The following is a 10,956-nucleotide window of genomic DNA, read 5'->3' as shown; positions in this document are numbered from 1 at the left end:
TGCATATCCAAAAATACAACTCAGGGTTTTCTTATTAATTAGGACATAGGTAAATGCATCTACCATTTATGTTAGTACATTGTTATCTCACTATTCCATCTTTGAAACAAAAAAATATCATTTTATCGAGCACCCCAAGTGTCTACGCAACTCTGTGGGATTTCTATCATCATGCATGCATTTCACAAATACTGCATTTCAAAGCATAATATGCATTTTTATAAGTAATGAATCATGTCAACATGCTGTTCAATAATTTATTCATGCAGTATCACATAATTTCAATATTTAGAAATAAACATGCATCATTATCATAAATATGAATCAATCTGTGAACCACAATTCCACATCACTGCCAAATTATTTAGGCCTCATGACTAGAATAGCATGAAACCGCAAAACTAAAATATGTTTTGCCAAATCACAATGCCACCAACATATTCATATACATTTTTCATACATTTTGCAAATACAATCATGCCCATGATCAATTTATCATGTAAACAATACATTTAAGTTGTCATAAATGAATTTACTTATAAATCTCATATACAATTTGTGTAGGAACCTATTTTTCAAAAATAGAGCATCCTTATACCATAATTATAACTTACCAATTGTGTTCAAACTCACCTTTAACTCTATCATAAATATTTATATCAGATCTGATATAATTAAAAATTTAATTCATAAAAACTTTAAAGAAAACATTAAAACATAATTAAAGTCATAAATCTTGACTTTCCTGATAAGAGCTTCCATAAACCCTTATCGAGCAAATCAACATGACTCCTATTAATGTCCTGATTTTACAGTAATTCAAATAGTATCAAACCCAATCAAAATATCCATGATAATAGATCGAATCAATGAATCTACTACAACAAACCTGATGTCTTCTTTTAAATCGTTGTAATTTTGAAAGGATTTTTATATGAAAAACATGTGAAAACCAGACATCAAATAATAAAAACCGGTTCTCACTAGTGGATGAGACCGGGTCGAACTCAGGGAACGGAAATATATCGTATTCAAGCACACAATTCTAAACTATTCTTTATTGTTGAATTATTGAAATGTAAAATGTTTAAGAAAAGTAAAAACAACTAGCTATTACAACAAATGAATACCCTTCGCAGAGGGCGTAAAGTGCAATATATACAAACCCAATTAAAATTCTAATTCTAAACTGAAAAGTAAAAATCTTCTATCTTCGTACTTCGTGTCACGTAATCTCTTCCGCTCCACTCTCGTGCAATCCTGCACAAGTCCAACGAAACACGAGCAGTACACGAAAGAAAAACAAAAACTAACTAACTAAATGTTAATACTGAAATGACAATTCATTAAGGAATTCTTAACTAAGTAATACTAACTGCTAATTAACTAAGGAATCTAATTACACTAACAGCTAACTTAACCACTATTATCAAAACACTTCATAAGAATCAGTGAGACACTTAGAAAAATACATGTAAAATTCAGTGAAATTCAGTAATCCAATCAATGAAGTTCAATCAATGAACTTTAACATTCCATAGATGATACTAGTATCAAACTGTAATAAATTTCAGATTTTCAACTTTAATCAAAATCCACTTAATAATCAACAAAACTCAAATCTGATATAGTGAATATCAGTAAGAAAAATTTCTAGTAATCAGATTTGAATTTTACTGATAGCAGTAAAAATTCACTTGTTCACATGCCGATGTACTCATGATTAGCCTAAATGAATCCTGATTCCTCTTTACAGCATGACTAAATTCCTTTTTACATCAGGACTAAAATTCTAATCCGACATTTTCAATTACTGGTTCAAAAACAGAAAAACAATGTAAATCAGAAAAACAATGTAAAAACAGCAAAGCAATGTAAATCAAAAACAATGTAAAAACAGAAAAAAAAACTGATTCAAAAATCAGGAGATTCCGGCTGATCATTAATCCGATATTTTCAATTTGAAGATCAAACAAAGTAAATCAATAATCACTTGGAGCTATTTGATCCAAACATCTAATCATTCACACTCAAATAATCCATCACCGGAAAACTCATTCAGCTGGACTTCATCTGCCGAAACTCAGCCTTTTAATTCATATGATCGACAGAATTTTAGTCACAAGTCATCTGCTCCTAATATTGATTTAGATTCATTATACAGAAACTCATTCAGCAGATTCCGATCAAGAATTTTTTTATCAAAGATTAATGCAAGAAGTGATCGGAATCCTTCATCAAAACACTATTCCGGTAGGTCCCTGTCAATCGTCGGATTCCTCTTCAGCCATTTTTTTCTTTTTATGTTTTCTTCTTTCTTTTTTTTATTTTTTTATTTTCCAAATTGAGATTCAAACATTATGCAGATTATCATTCAGAAAGAAAGAAATAAAAACGAATAATAATAATAATAATAATAATAATAATAATAATAATAATAAGAAGAAGAAGAAGAAGAAGAAGAGAAGAAGTTGCAGAACACTCACCGTAAACCTGAGGGGTTAGAGGAGAATGGCCGGCCTCCTCCCGTACGCCGCCGTCGTTGCTGGAAGTCTCTCCACCGGAAAACAGGGAAGAAGAGAGAAAGAGGAAGAAGGGGAAGAAAAACTCAGGAGAAGTGGAGAGGAAGGAGAAGAAGAGAGGGTTGTAGCTTCAGGAAGGGGGAGACCCCGATTTTTGTGTTTTTGGGGGATTTTAAAAGAGTGCAAACCGGCTGGAACCGGTTTGAAACAGATTTTTTTCCATTTTGAAAATTGCAAACCGGTTCAAGCCGGTTTTGTTTATTATTTTTGTGTTTTTTTTTTTCAAAAACAAAAACTATGTGAACTAATTTATTAGAAAGTGTAAAAAAAATTAAAATCAAAACTTATTTATAAAGAAACTAAAAAAAAACTATTCTAACTATTTATATAATTTTTTCTTTTCTAAAAAAACAAACATTTAAAATGATTTTAAAAACTATTTTCTCTATTGTTTATTTTTTTATTTTATTTTTAAATGAAAACTAAAACTAAACTACTATGAATATAACAAAAACAAAAATATGTATAAAAATGTAAAATAAAACTATTTTTCATGCATTTTTTTATTTTTAAATCATTTTAACACATTTACTCAAAAACTAACATAAAATTAGGTTTTTAAAACATTATTTTATAAAATCATGCATATTTTAATATGAAATATCCCTAAAATATATGCATGATCAAAACCCACAACAAAAAACTTAAGTCTATTTTCCTGATTCAAGTTCCCATAAGCCCAAACTGAAAAGACTTATATATTTTTAATTATGTTCAATTGTAGCATGATTAATCAATCTAAATACATATAACTTAACTCAGTTCATGGTGTACATAACTTGAAAAAATCATATCTCAACAACATATGCATTTAGACAAATCAAATTCCAAGAAAGAGCCTAAAACCCTAAATCTATTTCTGAGAAGTTTAGGGGTTTGATTCTCTCATATACAAACCATTAAATCTTCATTAAGTCAAGCATGAATTCAGATATTTAACATGCTAAACATGCTGAATATAATCATATAAATAGATTTACTTTTTTTTGGAATCAACCAAAATAGTTAATTTGCATAATAATCAGGCTTTGGCAATACCTTTCAATTATAACTTGCACAAATTCAAACTCAGATCTTTCTAAATGTTTAGCCTTTTTTTTAATGATTTAATAAGGTTTTTAAACACTGATAATATGCCGAATATAACAGAAAAATAGTAAAACCATAAGATCCAAACATGTTACTAACTAATTATAAGCACAAGTTGTCAGAGAAATTCGGATCCCTCATGACCTATTTTTATAAAATCTACCAAAAAGAACAAATCATATATAAAATCACTATAATTTTAGTATGTATGATCACTATAAAATACACCACAACAAACCGATCTAAAAAATAGTAAGTAAAAAAGTAATTAAAAATCATTTACGGAACCCTTTTCTGATAGAGTTTCAATATACAATCTGTAAACTACAAGATTTTTATTAGATTAAAGATTTTCTTAAAATTTATAGAATTTTTTTTTTGAAAAAACCCTTTATACAAATTTTTTTATCATATGTTATACTTCATCCAATTTTTTTATAAAATATTCGGAGTAGATTTGCTTGGGAGTTTTTACCTTTCATCAGAGATAGGTTAAAACAATCCTGTATCCAGAGCCTGAAACTAGAGCTCTATTAGAATGAATGTTTCTCCCTTAATACGAATCAAAATTAAGTAAAACAAGATTCTAAAATCAAGCCCAAATGAGTAGATTAACTAAGTATTTTTACTTTGATTTGTTGGACTGACATTGAAAGAAATATTGATTTATTTTTAAAACTAGTTGAGAATAACTTATCAAACATCTCAAGCTTAGGTTTTTCAAAATATGTTTTTGTTAAAAATCTTCTTGAGACCATAAAATCTTTGAAATCTTAATATTTAATTAGATATAATATGGATTAACTTATGAATATCATAAACAATAATCAAGTTATAATTGAATCTAACATGAACCAACAAAGAAACCCTATTTAGGCATGCTTTTTAAAATTGTTTTTATAAAAACTCATGATTCACCTTTTTCAAATCCAAATAACACTTTTTTCATAAAGGAAAACATGTATAACAGGTCCAGACATGTAAATATACTTTTGAAAATAAATATAATTTATATATGCATGCTCAATGTATGTATAAATCATTTACTACATAAATCTTACATTAAAAATTGATAGATTCGCTATACTGAAAGAAAATCGGATTTTCAAATGAAGAATGACCTTCGTCTCCCATCTTCAGACATTGAAGGAGCTTTAATGGCTGCTGGAAGAGCTCCAAGAAGAAGAAATAAGGAAGAAGAAGATAGAATATATATATATATATATATTTATATATATATATATATATATATATATATATGAGAACTCTAATGAGAATATGACAAGAAGGAAGAACTAACTTTGTTAATCCTCCTCATAAGGGCCTCTATTTATATATGAGTTTAGATAAGAATCACATCTCTAATATAAGAGGTTAATATCTATTAATTTTTTTTATTAATAAAACAAAAAAATAGATTATGGATCTTAACTCATTAGATTTTGAAATTAATTAAGCTAGTAAAGAAAGGTGAAGACTTTTTACTCTGGCTTGAGCTCCAGTGAGATGGTAACATTCTAGGAGGCCTACAGACCCAAAGACTCATCAAAATTTGATGTTTAAAAAGTCAATTTGATAGCCCCCAAAATATAGATCGTCATGATGGTCTTATATTTAGTCATACATATACAAATCAATAAAAAAATTTAGTCAATGCTGAAAAGCATTAATTTTTGACTTACAATTAGGCATGAACTTCAGTCAATGATAAAATTCTCAAATCAAAACCAATTTAGGCATGTAGATAGTCAATTTTGATGCCCTCAAAATGAGAAATGTCAAGGTTAAATTCAATTTAATAGGTGAGCCACTAATCGGTGTTAACACCCCAAATTTTTCAAAATTTTATAAATATTTCCTTTTGTCCCTGACCCCATTTTATGAGAAAATTAAGTCGATTTCAATCTATCAGTTATTCTTCATATTTTCTGGAATAAACTCCATTTTATATATCTAACTCAATCTGAGCCCTGATTATCCAAATTTTAAATCAAAATTATAAAAATACTAAAAATAATTTCTAAAAGGCTCAGACAGTCCATCCGGTGTCGATTTGGATCCACTGCTCTGTATTTCTTGATTCGAGGTTAAAAACTCGAATATTTTCTCAAAACCTGGATCCAAACCCATTTTCTGAAAAAAAAATTAAAATTTGAACCCGATTTAAAAAAAAAGAGTAGAAAATATAAAAAAAAAACAACAAAAAATATATATAAGTTGGAGAAAATGCGAAAAATCTTGGTTTAAAAGTCTTTTGAAAACCGTTTGTAGTGAGAGCCACATTTATGAAAATCCTTTTTGAAGAACCCTCTATTTGAAAAATTGAGAAATTTTGCAACGGCTTCTCCCCCGATCACAATTTCTCTCTCTCTCTCTCTCCTTTTTCCCGCTCTCTCTCTCTGGAAGCCTCCATCGCCTTCCACCTCTACGATCGGCTCCTCTTCATCTCCACCCTCGATCTCCAACGAACGCCTCCCCCATCTGCCTTCTTCCCCTCTTGCTCACATCGCCAACCATTAGATCACCCTTTATCAGCCTCAACCATCCATCGCCAACCATCGCCCCGCTTCCAGACCTTTCCTTCCCTCTCTATAAAAGGGGCGCAAAGGGAGGGGAAGGATCATCGAGTACCACCCCACCATCCAGTTTCTGCCTTACCCCTTCACGAATCTGTTTTCACCCCGTCACGACTCCTGATCTTCCTCATTTTCCCCTCTTCTTCTCATTTTCTCTTTCCTTCTCGTGGATCCAACTTCACGATCGAGCAATCAATCCATTACATTCACGACCTCACACCCCCCCTGCAGCAGGATCACACCTCCTTCTTCACCTTTTGAAGGAAGTTATACCATAGAGCTCCAACCTTCTCTTGGCTTCCCAAAAATAGCCAAAGGAAGAGAACCATTTCTGCAGTGGATCAAGGAAGTTCTACAGAAGAGCTCCAGCCATCCCTGCAGCAAGAATATGGTGAGTACCCCTCTTTCTTCTTAACTTTCTCTAAAAATTTTCTCTTGATTTTCTGTTTTTTGATCCCTATTAATGCACCTTGGATGACATTGGATTGTCTATAGCAATCCCAATACATCTCTGTGCAACATTAACGAAATCCGTCGATTCCAACATCTAATTCCCTGTTTTATTTCTATTTTTTTATCTATCTTTTGCAATATCGGATTATATTTCATTCTTGCCTTGAATCTCGTTACATTAGATTGTTCACGGTAGTTTTATTTTCTTTTATTCTTTTTTACTTATTATTGTTTTTTTTAATCTTTTTTTTCTTTTTTTCTATTTTTGCTTGTTTTCTTTCATGTTTTTGCTATTTAGCATCTTTCGTTGCTCTGATCCAACTTTCGTTTCACCTCAGTCTATTTTCATATACGCTATTAATGGCATGTTAGGCCCACTATTTTGCTTACATCATACCATTCCCTTTGTATTTCCATATAAGTGCAATTATATAGTCATTCCATTTCTCTTTTATCACTTTAATTCATCATCATATCTCATTTTTTTTCTCTGAGTTGTTTTGTTTCATTGATCCGATCAGTACCAATTGTTACCCACCTACTCACTTCATTTGCTTGTTGATGGATGATTAAAGCCATGTATCTCCTGTGTTGGTTTGTGTATTCAATTGATTAACTGTCATTTAGAAGATCCGTTGATCTACTTGTTGCTTTGCATATTGGGTTTATTAATAATTGTCTGAACTTGTTGATTCACTTGTTGGCTTCTGTAAGTGTTTGCTGACAATTGGTGGAACCCATTGATTCACTGGTTGGCACATTAATTGTCATTCAGAAGATCCGTTGATCTACTTGTTGCTTTGCATATTGGGTTTATTAATAATTGTCTGAACTGGTTGATTCACTTGTTGGCTTCTGTATGTGTTTTGCTAACAATTGGTGGAACCCATTGATTCACTGGTTGGTACATTGATTGCCGTTGAGATCCATTGATCTACTTGCTGGGTTTAGGTATTTTGTTTATTAACAATTGGGTAAATTCACTGATTTACCTGCTGAATTTAGATGTTGGGTTTATTAGCTACTGTTTAAACTATTAATCTGTTTGCTAGATCATTTTGTGTGATTTAAGGACTACTTGCTTAAATCATTGAGCCTCACTGATCCTGTATCAGTTCGTGATTATGAAGGCCAATCACAGTTTAACCTTGGTTCCCAAATTATCTTACCACCTCAAAGCCTAGCATGTTTACTTTCCATATTTTAAGCATGTGCTGGAAACAACAGTTGTCATCCGTCTGGATAGGATGCTGGATTGAAATTTTCTTTGCCACAATATGAGTAGTATCTTCATGAGCAATTCGACCCCTTTCGCTGTTGCGATGGATATTGGCTATGGTGATTTTGGGGTGTTCAGCAAAACCTCCCCCAAATTTTGTATTTTTCTGGCATGGCAGGGAGCAATAATAGCAGAAGATCTAGTTCTGTAAATAATCTTGTACCAGGCATACAGGAGATTCAGATGGCGGCATCTTGTTTTCTCCATAACCTACGTCAGGTTATTAATCTGCATGAATTGGAGTCCCAGTCCAGTCATTTCAGCTACCCAGTCACATTGCTTTCTCACTTATTGCATTTCTTGTCACTTTATTACAAGCATTCATTGTCATGCCATGTGATGCATCCATTCACTACATATATCATTCATTATTTGGTAGTTCTCCACACAATATTTTCGCCCACTACCACCACTTAGCTATCCAATGCATTTCACTATCACAGACCATCCATGTGGCACTTCTATCACCATCTCCCTATGAGCACCCACACACAGTGATGCCATCATCCCCTGCTACATACTCCCTGCACATCAACTTTTCATTGCTCACCTTTCCAAGCACAGTCACCTGTGGCCTACACAAAAGCACTTACTATTCCCTTGTCACTTGTGCAATTCACTTTCATCCACCAAATCCACTTAGCCGCTGTGGCTTCGTATCAACATGACACCTTGCCATAGGCATCCACAGTAGCTTGAAAGCTACTATGGTATTTTTGCCTTCACTGCACCTATTACCACTCACATTCACTTATGTTTTTACTGGCAGCATATTTCCTCACCTATGCTCCATCTGCTGAGGCCTTACATCTAGCTCCTCCGCCTGTTGTACACTGTGGTAACTTCATAGCTCTATGCTTACATTGTTGCACAAGGTCACCTACTTTCTTCACTTGATGTCATTACAACACATACATCTGCAATCATCACTATTCACATCACAATATCATTCTACCTGTGCATCCTTCAACCCTCACACTATCTTCATGTTTTCACCTGTCAGCTCCCGCATAATTAGGTATTGCTCATTAATCTTCACTACGTAATATCTATCTCAACTCTCTTTTTCACTTAGGAATACACAACACCTAAACAACTGTTCCACCACCCTGTTGCATCATCCATGAACTTCCAGTCATCTTGAAAATGGAAATGAATTTGAATTTTCAAAGTTTAAATTAAACTTTGAATTTGGACTTGAATTGGGAATTGAATTCAGAATATAGAAGTGAATTTTGAAATTTTGAAGTCAAATTGGATTTTGAAATTAAAGTTTGAATTTTTGAAATAAAATACAATTTAGGATAGAAAGATGAATTTGAATTTATAAGAATTGAAGATTGATTTGAGAAATGAGGAAGGTATTTGAAAAATTATCTCAAAATCACTTGAATTTTTTAAGAAAGTTTGAAAAATATGATGTAATTTTATCCTAAATGATGAATGAATTAAAGAATTTTGAAAATTTGGTTTTTGAAAAGCATATTTCATTCTTTAAATAAGTCAAAATAAGATTGAAGATATAATACATTTCTGACTATGGTCATAAAATGTATTATATAATAATCATATTTAAATTCAAATGAAGAGTAAAACACATTTTGGTGCCTTTATAGAGTTTAAAATGAAATTAACTCCCAATATATCCTGACTATGGTCATTGATATATATCTTGAGTTAATTTTAAGTTAAACTCTGATAAAGGAAGAAAATATTTAGAAAATATGATGATTTTTTAAAGAGATCCAGTGTGAATCTAATATTATTCCATAAAAGATGAAAATCATAAGTTTTGTTCACTTGACTATGATCATTGCTGCAAATCGTCAACTTAGGATTTAATCACCTTTATAAAATGGTGCATGTGCCATTCATGTTCTCATTCGTGAGTTTTCGAAATAAAAGAAGAAAATGACATGAAAGAGATAATCCATGATATTTATATGCTCATAAATTCTATTCTAATGCTGCAAATATAAAATTTTCATTAATATATAGTTATTACATCATTTAATGGACTTGGAGTTACATTAATCTTAAAAAGGGCACATTTCCTGCAAAAAAAATCAAATTTAATACAAAGTAGAAAATGCACATAGAAAGGAAATAATATCTTATATACAAGACAATGGGATATTCATATATCTAAACAAAGAATGCACATGTGATGCATAGGGCTAAGTATATGCACATGAGAGTGGTTTTCAGTGAGATTTATAGAGGAAATATGTTGGCATATGCTAAGGTTTTATGCATAAGGGACTGTGAGAGTGTTAGATACTGTTGAATGAAGGCAGTTGAAATGTCGGGATTTAATGTGACAAGGGTTATTGTCATACATATGTAGCAGGGTAAGTATAAAGTGTAAAGTTAGTGAAGTGGAGATAACTGTAGCAAAGTATAGCAAATGTATGAAGCGTGGATGATATGCAGCTATGGCCTTGTTATTATATGTTGAACATGCCGCCAGGTATCGTTGGGCGATTGAGTATGAAGGTGAATGAAGTAATGTGGATGGATGAAAGTGTGGTAAGGAAGAGCTTGTATTATGGTTACAGTGGGTGATGAAGATGAGTATATGATATTGGAGGTCTACAGCTACATCAAAACATTAACATTGTGACTCTACAGGTGTATTCACATAGTAGTGGAAATCAAGGTCATATCCTGGTGGATATCTCAAAGACCCATGTCCAGCTGTATCTACCATAAAAGCATCACCGTGACCTCCATATGATTTTACATGAGTCATACAAGGGATAAAGTAACACACAAACTGCTATTATGTCTATGAATTTACAAAAAGTCTGTGATGAATTCCACATTGAATAACCACAGTTGATTTAGCAAAATAAGAATAGCATCACCAAGCATGCCAAGACAAGCGGTTTGAAACAGAACTTAGCTATAGAGATACAGTAGATGGTGATGAGAAGATAAAGATGCAAATGCTATGGCAGTGAAGCAATTGGTAAGT

The sequence above is a fragment of the Nuphar pumila genome, chromosome 3 (genome assembly GCF_984573655.1).
Source record: "Nuphar pumila chromosome 3, dmNupPumi1.hap1.1, whole genome shotgun sequence".
Taxonomy (NCBI): domain Eukaryota; kingdom Viridiplantae; phylum Streptophyta; class Magnoliopsida; order Nymphaeales; family Nymphaeaceae; genus Nuphar; species Nuphar pumila.
Note: the sequence above shows the minus strand (reverse complement) of the source record.